Source organism: Phasianus colchicus, chromosome 1 (genome assembly GCF_987193195.1).
Source record: "Phasianus colchicus chromosome 1, bPhaCol1.hap1.1, whole genome shotgun sequence".
NCBI lineage: Eukaryota > Metazoa > Chordata > Aves > Galliformes > Phasianidae > Phasianus > Phasianus colchicus.
Genome location: NC_143436.1, coordinates 156,644,997 through 156,671,993, shown reverse-complemented (window position 1 = coordinate 156,671,993; position 26,997 = coordinate 156,644,997). Strand labels below are relative to the sequence as shown.

The 26,997-nt window shown below is 40.9% G+C and overlaps 1 long non-coding RNA gene across 2 annotated transcripts in view; it reads right to left on the bottom strand.

Moving 5' to 3' along the window:
- Positions 1–25,040, bottom strand: part of LOC149920179 (uncharacterized) — a 60,888-nt gene extending 35,848 nt beyond the window's left edge. For both annotated transcript variants that reach the window (XR_016461485.1, XR_016461486.1), the window contains exon 1: positions 24,862–25,040. This is a non-coding gene — a long non-coding RNA (uncharacterized LOC149920179). The remainder of the gene's footprint in view (positions 1–24,861) is intronic.
- Positions 25,041–26,997: the final 1,957 nt, after the last annotated feature.

Here is a 26,997-nt window from a genome sequence, read left to right as displayed (position 1 = left end):
CGCAGCCAAAGGGTTGTAATCAATGGTTTTGCATCAGGGTGGATGCCGGTGACAAGTGGTGTCCCTCAGGGGTCAGTCTTGGGACCGGTGCTCTTCATCAGTGACACAGATGATGGCATGGAGTGCACCCTCAGCAGGTTTGTGGATGACACCAAGCTAAATGATGAAGTCAATACATTGGAGGGAAGGGAAGCCATCCAGAGGGACCTGGACAGGCTGGAGAAGTGGGCCCATGAAAACCTAATGAGGTTCAATAAGGCCAAGTGCAGGGTGCTGCACTTGGGTCAGGGCCATCCCAAGTATTTATACAAACTGGAGGAAGATCTCCCTGAGAGCAGCTCTGTGGAGAAGGACTTGGGGGTCCTGCTGGATGTGAGCCAGCAGTGTGCGCTTGCAGCCCAGAAGGCCAACTGTGTTCTGGACTGCATTAAAAAAGGGGTGGCTAGCAGGGAGAGGGAGGTGAGTGTCCTGCTCTACTCAGCTCTTGTGAGACCCCATCTGGAGTACTGCATCCAGGCCTGGGGCCCCCAGTACAAGTAGGACGTGGAACTCTTGGAGCAGGTCCAGAGGAGGGCCACTAAGATGATCAGAGGGCTGGAGCACCTCTTCTGTGAAGAAAGGTTGAGGAAACTGGGCTTGTTTAGCTTGGAGAAGAGAAGGCTCCAGGGACAACTCATTGTGGCCTTCCAGTATTTGAAGGAAGTGTATCAACAGGAGGGGGAATGGCTGTTTATGAGGGTGGATAGTGATAGGACAAGGGAGAATGGTTTTAAACTGAGACAGGGAGGTTTAGGTTAGATATTAGGAGGAAGTTTTTCACCCAGACAATGGTGACACACTGGAACAGGTTGTCCAAAGAGGTTGTGGATGCCCCATCCCTGGAGCCATTCAATGGCTGGCTGGATGTGGCTCTAGGCAGCCTGGTTTAGTGGTTGGCGACCCTGCACATAGCAGGGGGGTTGAAACTAGATGATCATTGTGGTCCTTTTCATCCCAGGCCTTTCTATGATTCTACAACTCTATGATTCTATGACAAATGTATAATCTATACAATAATTTAGAGGAAACCTTGTGAAATTCAAATGAATGAAATACCTAAATAATGAGCTTTGTGTCATGTCTTTGTTTGACTTGGCAGTGCCTCTTCCTTCAGCTTTAAATAGGTGGTTAATTTGATGCTGCACAGAAAGCAGGTTAGGGGCAGGGGAAGTAGACGGTCAGTGGGCAGGAGGTACGAGCTGTCCTTTTACTCAATGGCCATTGGGGCCTACACGTGTACTTACTGAAACTTCCAGGAGAAACCTGGGCTGGTATCAAGTTCCCACTCCAAGAGAGAGGGAAAGTGTAGTGCATAAAATGAAAGAGTTTCTTCATATGTTCCAAGGCAGAGGCCAAAAGTCAGTCATTTTGAATAAGCAGGCTATTGGGAATTCTGCATTTCCACGTGACACTTGTGGTGTTGGTCCTTGCTGGATGTGAACGTTCTTGAACAAAGACTTGTGTGTCTGCACCAACATACCAAGGGCCGGTCTGAAAAACACGATTTTGAAGGATCTGCTTCAGCACAGAAGGCCATGATTTCACTGCGTACCTTCACTAACAGCAGTAGGTGAATAAAGGCACGTCTGCTCCCTGTTTTCCCAGGCAGCTCATGAAGTGATATTTTCCGGGATCAGCAACTCTGAGACCAGTGAGGAGGTAAAAGGTCTGCAAGATTTAGCTGAGGCAAAGTAGGTTTCCTCAGGCTTTCTTCAGAAACAGGGAGGAAGCCAGAGGAACTGAAAAATTAGGCTCTGAAGCTGGAATTTGAACCAGCAGGGCAGAACATCTGAATTTAATGAGGCTCTGCTTGACATCAGCAGGAGCATTGGAAGGCCAAAGTACATAGGATTAGGCCTCAAATTAATGATGCAATGAAAAGGAAAAATGCATAATTTTAGGGAAGATCATTTTGATGATTGATTTTATAATTATTCATGGCACCTCATGTGAATTATCAAGATATTTTTATTGATGGCATTTATTAATGCATTAAATTTTAAACTGTGTTCTGGAAGACAGTATAGTACAGGCAGGAAACAGAATGTGAAGTTGAGATATTTCAGAAAAGGCTGAGAAATAGGGATGTTTTGTGTAATTAAATGATATATAGAGCACCCAACTACTGCTATGATGCTGCTTTAGGTCTACACCCTTAGTACAGAGCTGCTGCAACAATTTAGGATTAAACTGTTATATCAGATCATCTTTTTTTTTTTTTTTTTTTTTTCTGGTATAATCATAGAATCATAGAATGGCCTAGGTTGAAAAGGACCACAGTGATCATTTCGTTTCAAACCCCCTGCTATGTGCAGGGTTGCCAACCACTAGGCCAGGCTGCCCAGAGCCACATCCAGCCTGGCCTTGAATGCCTCCAGGGATGGGGCATCTACAACCTCCTTGGACAACCTGTTCCACTGCGTCATCACCCACTAAGTGAAAAACTTCCTCCTAATATCTAACCTAAACCTCCCCTGTCTCAGTTTAAAACCATTCCCCGTTGTTCTATCACTCTCCACCCATGTAAACAGTCTCAGACAATGAAACATTAAAGAAGTCATCATCAAATGCATATTCGTAAAAAGGACTGATTAGTAATGTCAGCTTAAAATCCCCTTGTACTCTTGTCAGGGCTCTACTTACAAGATGCTTCTGTGGGAGCAGACCCATGAAAGCCTCCCTGTCACCATTCCACCAACTCAGACTTGGTTCTTTCCAACCTCAGTATGGAGTCCATTGCTTCTGAAGCTGTAGTGCTTAGAATCTGATTTTACTGTGGTCACAGCAGGAATGTGCTCCTGAAACAAAAATGTGGTAATTTCCCCGCAGTGAAGCAGAGTTTGTTATTCATTACATTACAGGAGATCAAAAGTCTTTGCAGTGCAAATGGACTTACTTGCAGATTTTTGCATGGTAGGAACATTGTGCCAACTGTCCGTTTTCATGTAGATGGGTTCCAAAGCTGTTTGAGACCATACAGTATCTCTGCCAAAAGATGAGGAGTAACCTTAGGACCTAAGGCAATCAGAGTTGCTTTTCTTCACTGAGAGTGGGAAACACAGTCTATTGGATAACTGAAGTAGCAGAAAGAATTGTCCATATTTTAATGAACATCCAGGTTTACTGCCCAGCAGCACTTTATCTTCAGGAATTACAGGAACAGGGAAGTGCTGAACACTGAAAACACGATGATTCATGCTAACAGGTTTTCATTTCCATCATGTTTTGTGTAACAGTGGATCAATATACTTTGCATCAGATGAAACACATGCCATGATTTGTAAGCTCTCCCACATTTTGCCTGCTGTAGGGAGCTGCTTTGCAGGGGAGCTGGACTCCATGATCTCTGCAGGTCTTTTCCAGCCCCTACAATTCAGTGATTCTGTGATCCTGTGAAGTCATTACGACAAATCCCACTTAGCCATCTAGATGTTCCCAGAGCAGAGCTTTGCTAAATGTAAGGTGTTCTCTTCAATCCTTATGATTCATGGAGCTTCCAAAAACACAAGGTTTTCAGCAGTAAAACATGTGACATTCTTCAGCATTTCCCTGACATTAAACACAGCACTGTTCATTTCATGGGAGCAGCACTGGCAGGACAGCTTCTTCTGGAGCAGTATCTGATTATTTCAGATTCTTTCCAAACTCAGGGTTGGCTGAGTTTTGTGTTCAGAAAACTCTGGTCCAGCAGCAGCCAGGTTCTTGCTAACTTTATTTTCACTGTCTGACTAGCTGAGATCAGGCAAACTAATTTGCTCTTGTTCCTACCTGTGTAAAGGGATACAAGGAGTAAAGCACTGAAAATTTCCTAAAAATTTCAAGACTCTTGCAAAAATGACTAAAGAACTGGGATTACTTCTTTTCACTAGCAGATAGCTGATCCCCTCTACCAATAACAGTAATTAATGAGAAATTTGGGTAGATGTTTGGACCATTATTTGGGAAAAGAGGAAACTGGCAGGACAACTACACAGTTGCAGAGTATTAAGCCAAGGATATAAATTCAAACGAGCACTTTTTTCCAATTCCATCTCAGCAGCTGCCACCTGCCTGCGTTAAATATTTTGCTTCCAGTATTTGAAGGGAGCATATAAACAGGAGGGGGCTCAACTGTTTACGAGGGTGGATAGTGAAAAGACAAGGGGGAATGGTTTTAAACTGAGACAGGGGAGGTCTAAGTTAGATATTAGGAGGAAGTTTTTCACCCAGTGGGTGATGACGCAGTGGAACAGGTTGTCCAAGGAGGTTGTGGATGCCCCATCCCTGGAGGCATTCAAGGCCAGCCTGGATGTGGCTCTAGGTAGCCTGGTCTAGTGGTTGGCGATCCTGCACGTAGCAGGGGGGTTGAAACTAGATGATCACTGTGGTCCTTTTCAACTCAGGCCATTCTGTGATTCTATGATTCTATGAAATGCACAAGTCTCCAGTAAAGTCTGAGTAACAACATATCATCTTTCTCTTTGCTCTGTTCTTCAGGTGTATATGACAATACTGCTGCACAGGCTGACATTATACAAGCTTACCTTTGAAGTCCCCATGGAAGAAAGGATGTACTGCTGTTTATATGCTCACAGCTTCCCCAGGTTCTTATTACCCACTCTCCAGTCCAATCCTGCAGACAGGACAGGTGGTGCTATCCAGGGCCAGACCAAGCTGTTTTTTTGTGCGCTCCTCAAAGGGCTGGAGGTGGAGCACTGGCTCTCCCTAACAGCTGCCAAAGGCTTTGTGGTGCAGCTGCACGCACCCAGCTCTTTGGGAGGCAGGAGGAGGGCCCAATGATGATCTCATGGTAGCACTGTCGGAAAGCCACGCATTGTGTTCCTGCATATGTCAGCAGAGATGTGTCAGCCCTGGCACCCATCTTGTGACAGCACAAAGATGGGAGCATTCTGCTTTCTGCAACTATGTAGTCACAAGCAGAATATGTAGAGGGAAAGGCCCCCCCAAGAAGGGTATCAGATGACATCTATGTCCCATGAGGCATCTGTTCTCACATCCTCACCTGCAGAGAAATTTGTGCTAGTGCATGAATACTTTCCAAAATGCTCTTCCAGTCACCTCTGCCTATGAAGGATTTCCTACAGAGCACTCAGGCTTCAGAGTCTGTTTTTACTAACAACCTGCCTACCACTTGAAGCGGCCTTGAACTGGCCAGATTGTCAGCACTGAACAAACATGATTTTCAGTCTCCTGAGCTGCATTTCTCGTGTTGTTATTCTTACTTCCAAACACGCTGAAAAGGAGCACTGTTTTAAAGACTCTCACCCCAGCTGAGTTTATCAGCTGAGTTAACAGAAACACTTCATTCTGACCACTTGAGTAAAGTTTATGGTTTCCTGTCCTGGGTAACTGATCTGAAACCTCTCTAACAACACTCTTAAGGAGAAGCATAGGAATATTCTTCTTAAATCAATTTCACATAGATAATAACAATCAGAATCAGTATAGCAATAGAAACTGAGATACAAACCTAATTATAGCACTTCATAGTTGTGGCTTCTATGTGTTTAATGCTATACTGTATGGTTGGCTTAGAACTGATATCTCCTTAGATACTGCTATTGAAATGGCATGTAGCATACAGAGATGAATTAATCTTGCCTGCATTACAACCTTTGCAGACCTAAAAGTTAGAGCTTAAATTCTGATCAGATCATAGAATCATAGAATCAAAGAATCACAGAATCATAGAATCATAGAATCGTAGAATCACAGAATCATAGAATGGGCTGGGTTCAAAATGACCACAGTGATCATCTAGTTTCAACACCCCTGCTATGTGCAGGGTTGCCAACCACTAGACCAGGCTGCCTAGAGCCACATCCAGCCAGCCATTGAATGGCTCCAGGGATGGGGCATCCACAACCTCTTTGGACAACCTGTTCCAGTGTGTCACCACCCTCTGAGTGAAAAACTTCCTCCCAGTATCTAACCTAAACCTCCCCTGTCTCAGTTTAAAACCATTCCCCCTTGTCCTATCACTATCCACCCTCATAAACAGCCATTCCCCCTCCTGTTGATACACTCCCTTCAAGTACTGGAAAGGCCGCATTGAGGGTCCCCGGAGCCTTCTCTTCTCCAAGCTAAACAAGCCCAGTTCCCTCAACCTTTCTTCATAGGATAGGTGCTCCAGTCCTCTGATCATCTTAGTGGCCCTCCTCTGGACCCATTCCAAGAGCTCTGCATCTTTCTTGTGCTGAAGGCCCCAGGCCTGGATCTGTTTTGCAAGGTAGAACAGTGTTAGTAGGACAAAGGACTGAGCTCTGTACTATGTAGATGCTCATCCTTGTAAGACAGATGTTAAAATCATGCTTCATGGGAATCTAAAATATATTCCAGTTACGAAGAATATAAACAATGCTTTCTGTTCCCTCTTTTCTTTCCTATTACTTCCTTTAGCAGTCAGATCTAGTCCTGTGGCCTAGAAGGTCTGATAAATGTTTGAAATTTTGGTCATGTGTACCAAGCATAAATCAGTATAATTACAGCATGTTTCAAGTAGACAGTACAGTCAGTTTTTCAGTGCTCAGAAGCCATCAGAATGGCCTAACTCACACATTTTATGCCAGGTTTTATAAGTCATTCACTGAATACAGAGTTTCTTCCCAGAAGAAAACTCCAATTTGTTTCCAGTTTGTTTTGTTTTATGATTTCTTGATGGGTTAAGCGAAGCAGAAGTCTGTGTTACAGATTTGAAGTCATCTGCAGCCCAAGTATGTTGTGATTAAAATGATGATACTTATACTCTGAACTAGATTTTAATAGATACTGTGTTAAGACAGGAAGTGTTGCTGGATTACCAGCCTTGCATTTATTTTCACTATATTTCTTTGTCTTAAAGAATTCCCTCTCTTCTTGCATTGAGAGTCCAGTAAGATATAGCGGGCACTGGAGAAGTGGGGAAATGAGAGAATAAATGGCAGATAAGGTTGTAAAAGCAACAATTTTCTTAAATAACTGAGGTTATGTGAAAGAAAGAATTCATCTTTTAAATTAATTAGACACATTAGGAGAAAAAGATTAAAAAGACTGGAGAGTGCCTTTTGTAATCAGCATAGAGTTATGAATCTTTCAAATTATATCTGGCATTATTCACTCTCTTCAGAATGAAACACATTTTGACATGCTACACAGACTTCCAGAATGTAATGCAGAAATTATGTTTTTAGGTATGGTGGTAGTTGTTTCAGAAAAAAATGTGAGAGGAATGAGAAGGAAGTATGAAAGCTTTTCTCATGTATGTCTTAGAAATGAAAGTTAATGGAGATCACTAGACTGATTCTGATACTCTCTTTTATTCCAAAAAGCATCATGACTCACCTAGATTGCATGAAACACTGGAATTTTAGGTCATACTTCAGCCCTCTGAGAAACTTCAGCTATGTAGTGTGGTTAGAGACCAGGTCGTTACTGACTTCTTAGGCCTTAGAAATGGAAAGAACTCATGAGCTAAAATATATTTTGAGAAACCTTACGGCCAACCATGTCTATGTTACAAATATCATCAATGTCATAACTTAGTACAAGACCCCATCTTCATCGAGAGCCAATAAAGACTCTTTAGCCATGTTGACAAAGACACTTCCCAGGCACCAAGGAGTGTTTTAACAAAGCAATGGGCTAATACTCTCCCTTCATCCAGATCCAAGCCTCAGTGCTGTAGGAGAGCAAACTTCCCAAATCATGCAGTGCAAGCCATGAAAAAGCCTCTTTGATCTCCGCTGGCAAAAGGTTAAGTCTTGAGCATAATGTGTAATTATTTCCACTGTCTTCAATTAACTACAGAACTAAGAACATGTTCAGAACCTGAAAAGCTTCTGTATAGAATCACAGAATCACAGAATGGCCTGGGTTGGAAGGGACCTCAAGGATCTTCGGCCCCCCTGTCACAGGCAGGGCCACCAAACTCTACATTTAATAGATCTGAGGAAGATTCAGAGCCCCATGCTCCAAAGGTTCTTTGGTGTCTTCCAACATTATTTCAGTGTTATCCAGGACCACCGCTGTTCTCCAGTTTCAATAGTTGCACTTCTCAAGAGCTGTATTTCTCCAAAACATTGGCAGTATGGGGGTTCTGAACAAAAAACTTATCTCAAAGATCCTTTTACAGTATGAAGATGAATGTCTGAGTAAATATGCAACAGAAATTTCTGGATGTAACCAACAGGGAAAACATATTTCTGCCTTGAAGAATACATGATCAAAAAAAGCAAGTTCAGTTTTGTGCCCGCAAATGTTTCGTATTTTGCAGAAGAAAGCCAGAAATCTAATAATTTTACATGCTACATTATTGATGAGGAACTCTAATCAAATAAGAAGACTGGGTCACTGTGAAGGGAAGAAAGAACAACATCCTTGCTGTGACAGTCAATGGATAACATCTTAGCAAATTAGAAGCAGTAGAACAATTTCTGATCACTTCAGTAGAGCCAGGATTTCACAGCCAGTATCAATCATGATTCAGCAAGTGGGAAAAAATTGAGACGCTGAGATGGAGGACAGCATAATAAGTGCCTAATAGGAAAACAGAAATAACTGTTTGACACTTGCCTAATTAATATCATGGGAGTGCTGATCTGCATTCCACTCCGGCTTCTCTGAGTTTAAAACAGTATGTGCCAAAATGGCACTTCTGATTAAAATGACTCAATCCAAACAAATTCTACACGGAACACTTCTGAACTCTGGAAGATTTGAAGCCAGTAGTAGATTCTTAATCTCAATGGTAAGTTTAAAGTTATAAGCACTACATCTAAACCACCATTTGAAGTAAGATCTATGGTCTGCATTTTGTACAAGGTCTAGCTACCTGGTTAGGAATTTTCATTGTGCAGGGAAACTATTTGTTGCTTTCTTTCAGGATATTTCAAAATGCTACAAACTCCTATGTATTCCCATATACTCACTGAAAAGAAAATACTATCTGCCTCATAAAATATGTGCAATCAAATTACTCTGGTATAGGAGTTAGGGCAGCTACCTCTGAAATCCTGAACTGCTCATTGTGTACAAGCAAAGGGAGATGCAGTGCTCATTCTGCAGTGATTAGCTTTCTCCATGTAGTTCTACCATAAAGCAGAAGTAGATGCCTTTCTCCCTGTCACATGGACAACTTTCTCATAAACAGTGAATCCAATTGGCATCATTCAGTATTACAGTAGTTAATGAGAAAATAAAGGTACGAATGACGACCAAACAAGCTTTTTCCATCTCTGATACATGAAACGTGTCCTGACACAAGCCTTGTATTAATGCACAATCATTTATTGATAAAGCTTCAAAACCATGCAAAAAAAAATCATGAATGAGAAAACAGTCAGGTATTTGTTTGTTTCTCTTTCCCAAACAGAAGTAAGCTCAGTAAGTATTTCAATGAAATGTTCAAATTGCTTATTATCAGGAAATAGAGTGGTGAATCAGAGTGTAATGGACAGAACTTTCCCCAGGACAGAAAGGAGCAGTCTTGTGGCTATGCTGTTATTCACCTAAATAAAATATAAGTCTAAATTACAATATTGACTCAAAAGAAACTAAGTGAAACACGGGCTGGAAAACACCTGTGTGTTTGTTGTTCTCCAGCAGCTGAAATACGGAGATGGGTCAACATGTCTCTTATAGACTAAGACAGGGATGTCTAGGTTTTCATTTGCCACAGAACCAAGAAGTTGGACAAGAAGTTATCTGATTTTGTCAAATACCTCCCTAGTCTGAGGAGCAATAGTGATACCTCCATACATTTCACCTTCATAGATTTGCATCCAATTTCACATTTTTTGAACTATCCAAAACCATTAGCTGGCTAATGTAACTAATGGCTAATCTTCCAAAAAGAAGGTATATTTATATATAGATAATATATACAGTATATAAACACTAACAAAACTTGATAAAGCATAAATACCAAACTGAAAATGTTCTCAGATCATTACAAAACACTTTGGATAAGCAATAAGAATGTGGGGACTCTGATAAGACCTTACCAGACAGCAGACTGCCTGAGCAGCCAGAGCGCTAGATGAATCTCTTCTCAGAACACATAACTCTGCTCAATGGATAAACCTTAATATCATCAGTGGTTTAACCTAGCTAAGTAAACTATATGTTGTCTGATTGTTCAAAGCTTATCTGAACCACCGGGGATTGCAGAAGAGGGGAATGAAGTCTCATGGCAGGCTTTCTTCTGAGATTTCCGGTATTTCCTAATGTCAAAGCAAAAAATAATGCCTTATTTATCAAAAGCTGACTGGGCAACTTATTTTTATTCATAGAATCATAGACTGGCTTGGGTTGGATGGGCCTCAAGGATCATCAAGCTCTAATCCCTCCACCGCATGCAGGGCCACCATTATTATCATTTACTTCTATTATATAACATATTTTGGCTGATGCCAAATATTTTGCAATGTTAGGAACGCAGAAAATAAAGCCTGTATTTGTTAGTTTGTGATGAGCATTTCTACCTCAGGAAAGGTTTCATTTGCTCTTTCTGCTTGAATGATCCTCTGTGATGTTGTTCAACAGAAGACAAGCATCAAGACGTTGAAAACACCAAACTGAGTAATTTAGATAGATGGTCATACTGGAGGGAAACAGCAGTGGGAGCATCTTTGTGTAGAACTGTTTCATTAGTGTGTCTGATGTTTGGGTCATGCTCTGCAAAGAAGTGTGAATTTTCTCAACTCCATCACAAGGAAGTGAGCACATAGTTCAGTTGTGCTGAAAGGCATTTGACTTCTTTCTACATTGGGTCTTGCCTTCTGAATAATAAGGAGGAAGGAGTGAGGGAAAGCCTTGTAAGTGAGTGTGAGTGCAAGACAGAACAAATTTCTCTAAATAAACTGGTTGCCTTCTGTGGAAAGCCAGCTTTTATCTTCGGATGCAGTGTGTTATCCTAGGAATAGCCCTGGTTATAACAGAACCACGGCACTTCTAAACTATAAATCCTCCATGCCTTCTCCCCGCCCTTGCTTTCCCCTTTGTCTGTACCATAAAGCCAGGGAGAGAGTAGATGAAAACAGAAAATCACCTCTGCCACAATGGCAGAAAGGCTGTGAAGAATGAAGGGATTCTTGTGCTTTTTGCATGAATGCAGAAACAATGAAGTGCTCAAACTTTTAAACATTTGATTAGGCCAAATTAGACTTTCTGCTAGTGAAGGAAGTTTCTTTCTCTTTCTCTCATTTTTTTTTAAAGGTTTCTTCTTTTATTTTTGAGATACTAGTGCGTCTGCAGAGCAAATGGAAGAAATACACCACCTTTCACTCTCCACTGTACATAGGAAGTATTACATCACATTCTGAGGGACTGCCTATGCTTGTTGGATGCGTCCTTTATACAAACAGTCACATTAATAAGGAATGTCTCCCCTTTTAACCACCCTGAAGCTGATTTCTCATCTGGGAGGTTATAAATTATGTTTAGAGGTTAATTGTTATGCAAATCTGCTCATCATGGGGTTCCAGCATCCAGAGAAATGAGAAAATGTTCCCTTCCCCAGTGGCAGAGGCTCACAGAGGACACCTTTTCATTTCTAAAACCGTTTGGAGAGGATTATGTGCCATATGTTTTCTCAAACACATTGCACACTAAACGTAAGAAGCCTATATAAACACAGTTTTAAGGTTGCACAGTTGAAACATAATTGTATATTAATGTGTCTCTTTTGTGAATCCATATATCTCATAGTATGCATTCCAAAACACAGTGCCCAATTCTGTAAACTCTGCTCAGATTAACACTTCTCATATAGGCAAGTAACCCCACTGACATCTGCAAGTAAGCTTTGCAGAGCCAGACTACAGACAATTCACAGATTTTAAGTACATGTTTAATAAGAAAAATGGGGATAGCAAACACTGTAGGCCAGATGATGGAGACACAAAGATTTTACAATTTTTTTAGCATTGGATTAAACTTTAAAAAATATGTTAATTTATTAATAATTTTTTTTTTTAAATATTGTAAAATTCAGCAGATTTTGTAGCATCTCCAGGTGCCTTCAGTTACCAGGTGTGCTGCTCTTAAGATCCCCTTAGGTTGGAGGTTGTGTGAATGGAATGTATAAGTAGCTGTTGGTGTGGAAGGAGAAACAGTTCTCAGGAAACAGCAGGGCAAAGGGTGAAGCAAAGTGTACTGAGAGTTAGAATGTGAAATTCCCCCTAAAAAAGTAACATTTCAGAGCTGACAATCCTGTTGAAGCCACAGGAGTTGATGTGGCACTAGCATCAACAACAGTCTATAATACTACGGACAACGTTCTATTAATAATAAGCGATAGAACAGTAAAAGATATTCTAATAAATATTTATTGTGGCTAACTTGGCCTCCTGTCAGGAGGATCTAGAACACTATCTTTTGGGACAGTGGCAAGATAAACACACAGGTCTGATGATTGCCTCAGCTGTTCATCTTAGGCGCTTTTGGGGATATGGTCTGATCTTACCATTCAAGAACCATGAGGATCCTTTGTAGGTAGGTCCACTTCCCTGAGGTCTTTGTATAGTTCTATGAAATTGAAACTTATGGAATCTTTCCAGTTGGGAAAAATGAGAAGTATAAGGTTCACTGTGGATGCTAGGTCTTTAATGAGATGAGAAAAGTCAGGTAGGGGACAAGACAAAGAGTGATGAGATGAAGGAAAATTAGATTATAGCAATTACCAATACCAAGAATGAATGTCTCTACATTGGAAATTAGAGTTCAGTCAAGTTTCCAGAGAGGCTCAAGAACAATATTTCTTTATATAGGAAAAAAAAACAGCTAAATTCAGAGAACAGACAAAAGGATTTCAGCCAAAGTCATAAACAAAATCATCTGAGGCAAATGTGTAGTATTAATTTAGACTTATCGTAGTACCTTGGAAATAAGGATGATACATTTCACCAAATACAACATTTGAAGTAGTATCTTTTTTTCTTCAGCATCAGATAATTATTATCTTCCAAATTTTTGTCAGTAAAATATTGAAACCAGCAAGAAGTTTCAAGTAACACTGAATATAACTTTTTGCAAAAATTTACTGCATTTTAATGTTGATGATTACACTGTGTTTTTTGTTTTGTTTTGTTTTGTTTTGTTTTTCCCAAAGGCATCTACAAGATGGCTTTAAGTACTCAATTTATTCCCATTCCATCCTGCCTCCAAAATCCAGTGTTTGGTAGGGAATAAGTATCTTTTTTCTTGTCGATGATGTGGGAGAATATCTTTTAAGAACTTCTCTTATCAAATCCTCTTATCAGTCCTGCTTCCAGGGTACTCTTTGAATCACAGAATCACAGAATCACTAAGGTTGGAAAAGACCTATAAGATCATCCAGTCCAAACATCCACCTATCACCAATGGTTCTTGCTAAACCATATCCCTCAACACAACATCCGAATGTTCCTTGAACACCTCCAGGGTCAGTGACTCCACCACCTCCCTGGGCAGCCCATTCCAGTGCCTGACCACCCTTTCAGAGAAGTAGTATTTCCTAATATCCAGCCTGAATCTTCCCTGGCGCAGCTTGAAACCATTCCCTCTAGTCCTATCACCAGTTACACGAGAGAAGAGGCCGACCCCCAGCTCGCTACAACCTCCCTTCAGGTAGTTATAGAGAGCAATAAGGTCTCCCCTGAGCCTCCTCTTCTCCAGACTGAACAATCCCAGCTCCCTCAGCCGCTCCTCATAAGGCCTGTGCTCCAGACCCCTCACCAGCTTTGTTGCCCTTCTTTGAACACACTCCAGGGCCTCAATGTCTTTTTTGCAATGTGGGGCCCAGAACTGGACACAGTACTCAAGGTGCGGCCTCACCAGAGCTGAGTACAGGGGAACAATCACTTCCCTGTTCCTGCTGGTCACAGTATTTCTGATACAAGCCAGGATGCCATTGGCCTTCTTGGCCACCCAGGCACACTGCTGGCTCATGTTTAGCCAAGCGTCAACCAACACCCCCAGGATCCATTTCCTCTACACAGTCTTCTAGCCACTCCGCCCCAAACCTATAGCGTTGCTTGGGGTTGCTGTGGCCAAAGTGTAGGACCCAGCATTTGGTCTTATTAAACCTCATCCCATTGGCTTCAGCCCAGCTATCCAGCCTGTCCAGATCCCTCTGTAGGGCCTTGCTACCCCCAGGCAGATCGACACTTCCAGCCAACTTGGTGTCATCTGCAAACTTACTGAGGGTGCACTCAATGCCCTCATCCAGGTCATCAATAAAGATATTGAAAAGGACAGGTCCCAGCACCGACCCCTGGGGAACACCACTTGTGACCGGTCGCCAGCTGAACCTTCTCTCTTACACTCCTCTGTCTCCCCTGTCAGTGTGGGCGTTGGTTCTGAGCAACTGAATTACTGTTAAGGGAATGGACAATATAGTATTTCATGATCTGCAAAAAAGAATTTCCCTAAAAGAGAATCATCTTAGAAATAACAAGCAGTAGCTTTTCAAAATGTGGCCCAGAATTAACACTTTTTTAAATGTGTGTTTTAAACCTGCAATTTATTTAACACAAGATTGAGATAGTTGCTTCTTTTTAAATTTGAAGATAGTGCTTCATTCAGAGATATTAAGCATTAAAGTGAATCATTTTTTATTTTAAAATAAATTTACTTATATTATTTATGCAATTTGATATTTACTTAGTGTTTGAGCGCAGTATGGGCTAGACAAAACAGTCACTGGCTCTTCCCAATTACTTTGAGAAAGATTAGGTGTCCTTTGAATCATACTGAAAGATTCTGACTCAATAAAGATGTCATTTTAGTACAACTTAATATGACATCCTGAAAACAACATGGATTTGAACTAGAAGAAATGACAAGTAAGGCAGTACTTCAGAGGTGATCACAGATGAAAAGCCTTTAGAAGCAGTCTCATTCTCTAGCAAGAAGAAAGAAAAGTACTCAAACTCCACATCTGGATCTCATTCCACATATTTCTCAGGAGGAAAGATTGAACAAAAGCAAAAATTACTGCCCTACCAAAAGTGGGTCAACAGAAGATGACTGTATGGGCTAGTTTCAATTTTTTTAATATATAAAACTTCACTGAAATGAACAAATGTTTTAGAGGGATATAAATTTGAAGGAAACTAAAGAGCTGTACGGTAACCCCTATGAAAATGATTGCAATGCATTTACTTCTATGAACTCCCTTTTCTATACCCAAGTGGAAATCTAGACTCCAGAGTTGCCAGAGATCCATACAGCTGTGAATATCACACCCTACAGACCACACTGAAGGGCTCCCGACCCATACAGAAAGTTGTTTCTGCTAAAGCCACAGCTGCCTAAAGCTAATGGGGCAGACAGTGAATTCCTTAATGTGTGTTCTGCTAATTTCAATGCTACATTCTTGTTCTGTCTGTGCTGAATTTGCAGTACGGTAGATAATGGCTTTTTGTTGCACAGGACTTGGGAAATTTTCATAAAATTCTCACACCATTGGTAGGTTTCTTCTTACATAATTGAGGGCATCATCCTGTGACACACAAAGTAATTCTATACATTCTGAAACTGAACTCTATACATTACAAAAAGCAAAAAATGGCTGTGAGGCATTTTTCATAATTTTTTCTATTTTGTAAATTGCATACTACATCCTTGATGTCCTTCTCTGTTCAGAATTGCATATATTAACCTTTAGGCACGATGTAAATTTCCACAAAATTGAATTTCCACAAAACTGACTGTTGATTTATGAGGGATAGGGACCACTGTACTGCACAGGTAGATTTTTGGGTGAAAAAGTTCTAGTTGTTACTTGTATGCTATTGTATTTGGAACATGTAGAATTCCCAGAATTGTCATATGAGGGCCTTGACATCATTATCATTATTTAAGATTAAGCCTGGAGTGTCTTCAGCAACCAACTATCTTCTAATTTTCAACAGATTGAGGTAAATAATTTAAAAATTAATAGAATGTTTTGGAGATGTACTTTGAGAATGACTTTCAGTTGATGTAGGAACATGAAATGTAGATTTTCTAACTTTGTGCATGTACAATATCAATTTAAACACTGCTTGGTGCAATCTTACATCAAATGGAATGTGTATAACTCTAAAAATAGAAGATGAGAAAGAACAGTTATTAAAAATCTAGGAGAAACAAATTAAAATAAAATTCTGAGTGAATTGGGTCCATTAGAAGTTAGTTTTCCCTTAGGCAAAAACTTTTTGCCAGGTAATTTCTTTATCTGAACAATTTTTATGTCTTTCTACTTAAAATTCTAATATTCAATCAGTGAAGTTGACAAGTACAAATATTTCCCTTCATTGCCAATTTAGCACTTTTCTCCAGCATTCTACATGCCAAGTAGAGTCATACATTTACCTTCTGAAACTACTTTAGATTTCACAAGTTAGGGAGAGCAAAAGAAAATATATAAAAAGAACAATGCCTTGTTTAAGTAACGAGTAGAGGGGCAGGATCACTTCCTTCAACCTGCTGGCCACACTTCCTTTGATACAGCCCAGGGTACAGTTGGATTTCTGGGCTGCAAGGGCACATTGCTGGCTCATGCCCAGCACCCCATCCACCAGTACACCTAGGTCCTTTTCAGCAGCACTACACTCAATCCTTTCATCCCCCAGTTTGTATTGGTAGTGGGGGTTACCTCAACCCAGGTGCAAGATCTTGCATTTGGATTTGCTGAACCTCATGAGATTCACCTGGGTCCACTGCCCAGGCTCGTCTAGGTCCTTCTGGATAGTATCCCATCCCTCTGGTGTGTTGACTGCACTCCACAGCTTGGTGTCATCAGCAAACTTGCTGAGGGTGCACTCGACCCCGCTGTCATTGTAATTGATGAAGATATTAAAGAGTATTGTCCCCAGCATTGGCCTCTAGGGGACAACTCTCAGCCCTGATCTCCATGTGGACACTGTCCCATTGACTACCACTCTCTGAAATTGATCCTGCAGTCAGTTCTTCATTCATTGAACAATCCACCCATCCAATCCATATCTTTCCAATTTGAAGAGAAGGATGTTGTGGAGAACAGTGTCGAAGACCTCTCTAAAGTCAAGATAGATAATATCAATGGCTCTTCCTTTTTCCACTGATGCAGTGACACTATCATAAAAGGCCGCCAGGTTGATCAAGTAGGATTTGCCCTTGATGAAGCCATGCTGGTTCTCCCATATCATCTTCTTGTCTTCCATGTGCCTAAGCATACCTTCCAGGAGGATCTGCTCCATGATCTTTCCCAACCACAGAGGTGAGACTGTCAGGTTGGTAGTTCCCAGGGTCATCCTTTTTACCTTTCTTAAAAATGGGTGTGACTTTGCCTTTTTCCCAGTCATCAGGGACTTCACCTGATTGTCAGGACTTCTCAAATAGCATTGAGAGTGATCTGGCAACTACATCAGCTAATTCCCTCAGGACTCTGGGATGCATCTCATTAGGACCCATAAACTTGTGGATGTTCAGGTTTCACAGCTGATCACAAACCTGGTTGTCAATGTCCCTGGGAGGGACACTACTTCCCCAATCCCCTCCTACCAAACCAAATGTTTGAGGGCTGTGTGATGAGCATTTATCAGAGAAGACTGAGGCAAAAAAAGTTGTTAAGTACCTCAGCCTTCTCCTTATCTGTTGTTACCAGCTTGCTTGTGTTATACCCTCCTGGACTTTCCTTTTTTGGTTGAGGTACCTGTAGAAGCCTTTTTTGTTCTTCTTGGAATCCCTTGACAAGTTTAGTTCAAGCTGGACCTTGGCTTTCCTGACGCCATCCTTACACAAAGTTGGATGTTGGTTAAAAATTAGGGCTTAGATCCAGCAGAGCACTTAAGCAAGGTCTTAACTCATCAGTGCTGTTAATTTCATATTTAAAGCATATGCTTGGTTTGGTGCCGGCCTCCACAACTTTTGGTCAGAAAGATTTCTATTAGCTGGCAGTACCCTGACTTCAGAAAATTTGTAACTTCCACACTATTTCAAGAGCCTATTTGCCTAACACCACTATCATAAAACCCATCAACATACTCACAGGAGGCTTCAGACTTAGGCATTCACATCTATCTGCCTGTCTGGGCTCTCCTTATGGTCAGTGGAGATCAATTCATTTCAGAAAAGTATCAAAGTAATCATTATGATTCATATGAGTACTTGCTTCTCTCCCTCTTCTAAAAGCAAGATGAAAGGATTAAAAGGGAGTATCCAAAGGGAGTATCCACATTGCAGACAGAATGTAAGAGCAGCTGAGAGAATCTCTCACTCCTGTATTGAATATCTCAACCACTATTCCAGGTCTTTACATACGCAATCTATTAAAGAAGAAAAACTCACAAAGTTAGATTCACATTTTTAAAAACTTTTGGGTGTGGTGCTGACAACTTTTTGCATTTTCATTTGTGTTCTCCCTGGCAGTGGCAAGTAGTTTTAATTTGTATGAAATTCGTGTTAGCATTAATCTGCTGCCTGTCACATTTATTTTCAGAGTGCTTCTAAATACTTTTCTGCAAAAAGTAAGAGCTGTGATCCCATCTGGTAAAAATTAAGAATCCATGCTTACTTTCGCCATGACAAGTCCTCAAAACAATGATCACAATTTCCCCATCTGTAGCTACGCACCTGAGGGTTGTTTGGTCAGCACTTCCAAAACAATGGCTGTGGCTGTGTGAACTCAGCAAGAGGCTGCTCTGCTTTCCCTCATCCTCTGACAAGGACTTGTTGAAAATCTTGTAAAGGCAGAAATCAGTAAGATGAAGCATATCTCTGTAGGTTTCTTTTTCTACCTTATCAAAAGGTACCCATTTGCTTTGTCATATCTTCAATGGAAATACAGCTTCTCTCTCCTCTTTCTTTTTCTGATCTTCCCTATTTGTTGTTGATTTACCAGTTTAAGCATCTTTGTTGCATTGTAAACTACTGCATATTTAGTAAAACTTGAATAAACATCATGAATGTTTTGGGAAAAGAAGAACACCTCTCACAAACATTTGAAAATGCTTATTTACTCTGATATTTTTTTCAGACTTGTGAGAGATTACAGAAGAACACTGAGCACAATGCTGACAAAACACTTAGAGTTGACATTAAACACAAGGCAAAATGCCATTATGAAAAACAAAAGTCAGCTAAAATAGAGTATCCTGGACTGTAAAAATTCTTGAGCTGAGATTCACTGAGCAATGAGACACATTGACTGTAATGAGGCGAGCGAGTCCATGTTGCCTATGAAAAAGTAACAGCTTTGATTGATCACCTGAGGCAAGCAATGAGTCAGCTGCAGGAGCACAGATGAAGGCAATTCACCTGTGCTACCGGAAGGGGTGGAGCCTGGCTCCAGCTCTCCTAGATCCCATTTAAGTACTGAATGCGACTGAGAAAGGGTCTCTTTTTGGAGATTGCTCTTTGTGGAGTTTACTCTGAGCCTATGATATCAGTGAGCGTTTCCATTTATTTTTTATCTTTCCACTGTGATAATCTCACTAAACCTAACCTCTATATTCCTATTGGTTGTACGCTCTCCAAAAAAAATCACTGAATTTTCTACTGGTAGGTTTTATATCATATCACCTAAATCAACCTTACTGCAACTTGAAGTTTCATTACTTTTCCAAGTCCCACTGGATGTATACTAGAGATGTTGAGGACTCAATCCCAAAGATGTGAATCCCTGCCACTATCTTTAAATGCTTAATTCTGTTTCATTATTTGAGTAACCCACTTCAATGGAAAGAGACAAACACTATCAGAACTTAGTTAATTTCATTTATTTCAACTCTGTTTCAGGGTGAGATGAATTATACCCCTTCTATTCACTGAGCTTTTAATGGGAGTTAAAATGTAGATATCTACCTTGGAGATATCTGTTTGGTCAAACAAACTCTATCCTGTTCATGGTGGGATAATGGGAATATTTAATTTTGGCTCATTATCCTAAGAACCTCTCTATCTTGGGCACTATGGGGCTGACTGTGAGATGAGACCTGCACAAATGTCACTTCAATATGGAGAACTTTCTCTTTCATTCTGTTAGTCATTTTTAGTATGTCAGATTACCACCAATGGAAATAAAACAGCATCTGATATTAAGGAGTACTTCTGTCTACAATTTTATGAGGCAAGAGGTCCTGCAGTTTTTTTCACCCCATCTAAGGAATAGTATTAGTGTAAAAGAGATAAAGTAAAAGTGCCTAGAAGACCGTGTGGAAGAAATGGACCTCAGAATCCTGATTGATGCTCTGCCAAACATGATCCAGCAGTGTGCCCAAGTGGCAAAGAAGGCCAATGGCGTCCTGGCTTGTATCAGAGTAGTGTTGCCACCAGGAGCAAGGAGGTGATTGTCCCCCTGTACTCAGCTCAGGTGAGACCACGCCTTGAGTACTGTGTTCAGTTTTGGGCCCCTCACTACAAGAAAAAGGCATTGAGGCCCGGAAGCATGTCCAGAGAAGGGCAACAAAACTGGTGGGGGGTTTGGAGCACAGGTCTTAAAAGGAGTGGCTGAGGGAACTGGGATTGTTTAGCCTGGAGAAGAGGAGGCTCAGGGGAGATTTTTTAGTGATCTACATCTTCCTGAAAGGAGATTGTGGTGATGTGGATTTCAACTTTTTCTCCTGAGTAACTAGTGATAGGACAAGAGGGAATGGCCTCAAGGTTCATGTTGGATGTAAGGAACAATTTCTTCTCAGAAAGAGTGGTCAGGCACTGGAATGGACTGCCTAGGGAGATGGCTGAGTCAGAGTCCCTGGAGGTGTTCATGAAACATTTAAGGGACTAAGGGACATGGTTTCATGGCGAAATATTGGTGGCAGGTGGATGGTTGGACTTGGAGGTCTTTTCCAACCTTGGTGATTCTATGATTCTGATATTCTACATGTAAAAAGGAAGCGCTATTCCCACTGATGTTAATAAAACTTCCAGTTCTGTCCTCTGGAAGATTATTTGAACTGTTCTGCTTTAGGTATTCAGGTAAGTCAGCAGGCACAAAAATTGAAAGAGATGTTTATTCAAGTAGCACCAAATTAACATCGAAATATTCTGGAAAATGTTTTATTAGCATGTAATTAATCACAAGTTGTGCTTCATAGGTGAGGTATTTCTTTCAAAGCAAAAAATCCACAAATGAAGAACAAACTTGAATTTTGCTTGCCAGCTCTAAGAACAGATGCTGATAATTATATATAATTTCCCACTTCCCCACTCCCTCTTTCAATATTTATCCTAAATGACTGTCACAAAATCTCTAAGTTTGTGAAAAAAATCGTAAAGGTCACAGGACAGAAAATTTCAGAGTTGCTTAAGAAAATATGATGTTAGCTATTCCAGATCCTACGATCTCCACTTAATTTAGATTAGATAGCTTGACAAGCATGAAAATGAAAATACATGTCTAGTTACTGCTACTCATTGAGATCCAGATCTTAAGTATCAGCCTCTTTTCCTTAGAACAGAATAGAAGGGATCTGCAAAGATTATCTAGTCCAACAGCATACCACTTCATAACAGAAAAGTTTATTACGCAAGAGTCTGCAGACAACAATGAGGTCACCTCTTGGCTTCCTTTTCTCCAGACCAGACAACTCAATGTCCTCAGTCTCTGCTCATAGGACAGAGCTTACAGCCTGTTTATCAGCCTTATCAGCTTGTTTATCTTAGCATGCTAGAAGAGAATATTACTTGAATTTTAAAATAGATATGCAGTATCTTGATAATGACACCAAATTATTGGGAAACAAAAAAAATCTACTTTTGAAATGACTCAGAATGGAAACAGTCTCTTTTGACAGATACAGACAGTAATGCTTCCCCAGCAATAAGCAGAACAAATGACCTATGGCATGAAAAACCTATGGCAGTCCATTCATTGTCATTCATCCTGTTCAGGCGTGAGATGTTTTGCAGATACACTTTTTTCTTCAGCTGCAAGTGTCTCATTTTCATTCCAAAACATTTTGTTCCCATCAGTAACATGTAGAATAGGTTGATTAAGAATAAAACTTAATGTTCACTGGTTTTGTTAAGTCATTATTATCATCTAGGAAGAATAATAGAATCATGGATTGGCCTAGGTTGAAAAGGACCACAAAGTTTCAACACCCCTGCTATGTGCAGGGTTGCCAACCACTAGACCAGGCTGCCCAGAGCCACATCCAGCCTGGCCTTGAATGCCTCCAGGGATGGGGCATCCACAACCTCTTTGGACAACCTGTTCCAGTGTATCACCATTGTCTGGGTGAAAAACTTCCTCCAAATATCTAACCTAAACTTCCCCTGGCTCAGTTTAAAACCATTCCCCCTTGTCCTATCACTATCCACCCTCATAAACAGCCATTCCCCCTCCTGTTGATACACTTCCTTCAAGTACTGAAAGGCCACAAAGAGGTCTCCCTGGAGCCTTCTCTTCTCCAAGCTAAACAAGCCCGGTTCCCTCAACCTTTCTTCAAAGGAAAGGTGCTCCAGCCCTCTGATCATCTTAGTGGCCCTCCTCTGGACCCACTCCAAGAGCTCCACGTCCTACTTGTACTGGGGGCCCCAGGCCTGGATGCAGTACTCCAGATGGGGTCTCACAAGAGTTGAGTAGAGGGGGACAATCACCTCCCTCTCCCTGCTAGCCACCCCTTTTTTAATGCAGTCCAGAACACAGTTGGCCTTCTGGGCTGCAAGCGCACACTGCTGGCTCACATCCAGCAGGACCCCCAAGTCCTTCTCCACAGAGCTGCTCTCAGGGAGATCTTCCTCCAGTTTGTATAAATACTTGGGATGGCCCTGACCCAAGTGCAGCACCCTGCACTTGGCCTTACTGAACCTGATTAGGTTTTCATGAGCTCACTTCTTCAGCCTGTCCAGGTTCCCCTGGATGGCTTCCCTTCCCTCCAATGCATCAACTGCACTGCTCAGCTTGGTGTCGTCAGAGGTTATTTTCTGAGTATTTACAGTCTGATAGGTACACAGGAAACCAAATGAGCTGTTGATTCTCCAAACACTTGCACGTGCCATCACTTATGAAAGGAACATGGGTAGCTGCCCAGAAATGTGAACCCTTCTGAAGAAAAGCTTGTGCAGAAGGATGCTGATAAAATAGTAGTGAGATAAGTACTGGTAACTTCACAGCATTAACAAAAAGAAATAGAATGGTTTTAGAAGTAAGTGTTGGGTGAAATAGGCTTTGAAATACATGCAAAGATATAATCTCTTGCTGTTTAAGAATTGTTTCTGGAGATGCTATCTTGAGCTTTTAAGATTGCTGTGCATGCCAAGTCTGGTTACACTTACTACATTGCTAGTACTGGATTGAATGGTGTTCTTGCACACCCAGTTGGGTCATGTCTGTGTGAGGTGTAAGCTAGAGCAAAACATCCTGTACTTGCTGCATTTTCAAGATCGTTCTTTTCTGGCTGTAAGAGACCTGGTAAACTGTGGTAGGGAAGTTAGTCAAAAACACAGGTGAACTCAGGTTCATGTCATGCAAGTACATGTCCTGTGCACATTCCACTTGGTAACTTGGATGCATTTAAAGACTTACCCAACATCATCTGTGAAACTCTATAGCACAAAAGACATAGTCTTCAATACCATAAAAGGGAATTTAATGCCTGAGTTGTAGAAGTGCTTTATAGGACTCCAAATATTCTTTCTTTCAGTATTTTATCCAAGAACAGCCATTCCTTTTTCAGGGATTAGCCTGTCCCTAATCCTGAGGATCATTGCCTAGGGCAGTGTTTGGCTTCTGTGGAGTCAGCTGGACATCAGCAAAGACTGTAAACTGGCCCTGGTGCTGGCAGATGCCTTCCTTCTTTTGCTTTGTGAAGTAGCACACCAAGGGCACTACAAGAAAAGCAACCCCAAAAAAGGTATCTGCCAATAGTTCCCCCTCTCGCAATCCATCCTGCTAGCATTTAAAGATCAAGGGTTTATTTCTTAAATTGTTCCTGGCACAATTAGTTGTGTTCATAAAAATTAACAGGAAGGCATTAGCTATTAGAAAATGTTGAGAAAACAGTTTTTTCAACAATATCTTATCCTTTGCCTCTGATGCAGAGTATACCAGCATTAAAAATTAAGAATTTTTATGTGTTTAAGTCCTTTTTTTCCTTCTCATTTTAAACTAACTTCTTAAGTTAGTTTGCTTGAAAAATCAACTGCATTTCTCAGCATTCCAGTCCTTCTGGGATTCTCTTTTCCTCTTTCCATTGTGGCAGTCTGAGGTTTCATTTAAAAATCAAGAATCTTTAAAAAAAAAAAGAAAAAAAAAAAAAAAGAACATTCCTGACATTTGTGATGATGATGAACTGGTATCATTTGCAGCAGTGTTGACACGAGTCTCTCCAAAATCCTGACTGTCTTACGCAATAGCAATCTTTTTAGCTTATATGTTGTTCACACCCTATTTATACACATGTGCACCTATGCTCACAACAACAAATAAGCTGGCAACAGAAAGAACAGGACAGCCTCAATCTTTTACAGCTTGCTTCTTCACCATCACCACCAGGTTCCCACAGGGGCAAAGCATTACTGCTGCAGTTCTACCCTTAAATTAAATTAACGTGTGCTTCCAAATGCAGAACTCTCCCTGAGGAGGAAGCATGTACAAAGACGAAACAACACAAATATACATTACTGTAGAATTCTCAAAGGCAGATGTGTGTAAAAAAATCTCCTTGTTCTAACAACATTGGACAGCTTTGGAATCTTTCCAAACACAACACTTAGCCAAAGAGAATGTTCTAAAATAGAGTTCTAAAACAATTAAAGAGGAATAGATACTTTGGAAAGGTACTATTTGCTTTGCACTCCATACTCCTTGCCTTCTCTACTAAACACACAATACAGATGTTAAAGGCACTGTCCAGTAGGGACATCTAACTTCTTCCTATAGTCTGTAAAGGATACTTTCAGAGACTTTGGAAATGTCTTTTTGATTGTAGCATGAATATGTTGTTGCAGTGATGATGTCACAATAATGTATGTCCTTTGTTGAACTGTGCTTCTTTCAGTCCAGTTGATATGTATATACATGTATTTCTGAACTTCAGCTGCAGAGCAATACTTTGAGTCATGAATTTGCAAAACTGCCTAGTTTGGAATGGAAAAAAATAAAGAAAAAAGAAGAAGAAGAAATATGCTATTCTGGAGATTATCAAAGCAAAGAATATGGTGGAAAAAAAAGGCATATGTACTCAAGTAAAGACTTAAGTTTCAGAATCTTGTCACTTTCAACAAATGTGGAAATGCAGCAAGTGACAGCCTGAGCCCTACCAACCCAGATCCTCAATTATAATTAGAGTTCATAGAATCACAGAATTCTTAGAGTTGGAAGAGACCTTTAAAGGTCACGTAGTCCAACTCCCCTGCAATGAACAGGGACAGCTACAGCTAGATCAGCTTGCTCAGAGCCCTGTCCCCTTGCTCTATCACCACAGACCCCACTGAAAAGTCTGTCCCCTTCTTTCCTGTAGCTCCCCTTTAGAGACTGAAAGACCACTCTCAGGTCACCTTCTCTTCTCCAGGCTGAGCAGCAGAAATCCATTCAGGACTCTCCAGCCTAACCTTTTCTCAGATGCAGAACTTGCCATGCTCTTAACACAGCTCCCTCCAGCACTATTTAGATCAGAACCATGCAAATATTCATCTTGGTTTGCCCGATCGTCATAGAAATATTTTTTGCCGTCAGTACAACCAAGTATTCATCACTGTGATGCAGGGTGTTTTCACTAGGAATAAGTTTGTTTTCCATAAATACTCTTCCTAGGCCTTCTCAGGAAGTTACTACAGCCCAACTAATGGAGAAGCTGAAGGTTATTCATGTCTGAATGAGTGAAACAAAACAAAAAAATTAGACCCATCTCTGGCACCAACCTTTTCCCATTGTTTACTTCATTTGACCCAAGATTCATTGTCAAGTTTCATTTATTTTCTGCACCTTTATAACCATCTCTTGCTGAGGTCCAGGTGCTCTTCCTTAGACAGTAAAGACAATCAATTCTCATACTCAGTGTCAAAACATAAACTTCAAAAAACATGAATACTGAGCAATACAAGGTGAAAAACAGAGTTTTCAGTGGTGGCTCTTGGGTAACCCTGCTTATCTTTCACTTTTATGAGCCAAGGAAAGTTCCTGAAATTCTTGGAGGCCTTCTACAGCAGGATGCTGCCAGTCACCTCTGCACAGTAGCAAAGAAATTTTGATCCTGTCCATACTCAAATAAACTGAAATGCTTCCATTGATTTGGAAGATGCATACTCGATCCAGTCACAGCTGTGTGTCACTTAGGCTGGCTGACTGCTTGTACTAAGACAGCATCCCCTGGACAGGCAGGGTAGGGCTCTTGCATCTCTACTCATCTCATTCATTTCACAGGCAGCCTGCAGAAACACCTGCAAGCCATTTGCAAATAGTTTGTCCAAGAAGGTCCAGCTCAAATGATGTAACATCTCATTAGCAAGTAGTACAACAAGAGGAATGGTGTGCAGAGCCCTTGTTCTCTAGCCATAGCCTCTGCTCAGAGCCAACCTTCTCTTCCATTTTCCTCTGCTTAGGAGCGAATCATGGGCAGCTCATGTATGTTCCACCTAAGCAAAGCACAGACTACTCAGGTTATTTTGGAAATTGCACACAGCAGACCATGGTGTAGAAGGACCACATCTTTGTCTCTTCTACAGGAAGAAAAAAGATTAAAAATGTAAGTTCTACAATCTTCTTCTTTTTTTTTTTTTTTTTTTTTTTAACTACATTGTCTGTGCATGCAGTGATGCTGATAATAAAACACATTAAAGGTGGTGGCTTATGAAGTGTTTTGTTTGTGGACTTCTTGGAATCTGTGCAAAGACAAGTTGAATCCCCCTGTGTAACTTTTTCCCTTCTTACAGTGTCATTGCAGAAATTCTTGTTGATGTAGATATAAAGGCACAGTATCTAGTTCTCTCAATGCTGTTATTTGAAATCATAGTAGCCTTCACAGAATCACAGAATCACAGAATTGCCAGGGTTGGAAGGGACCTCAAGGATCATGAATCTCCAACCCCCCT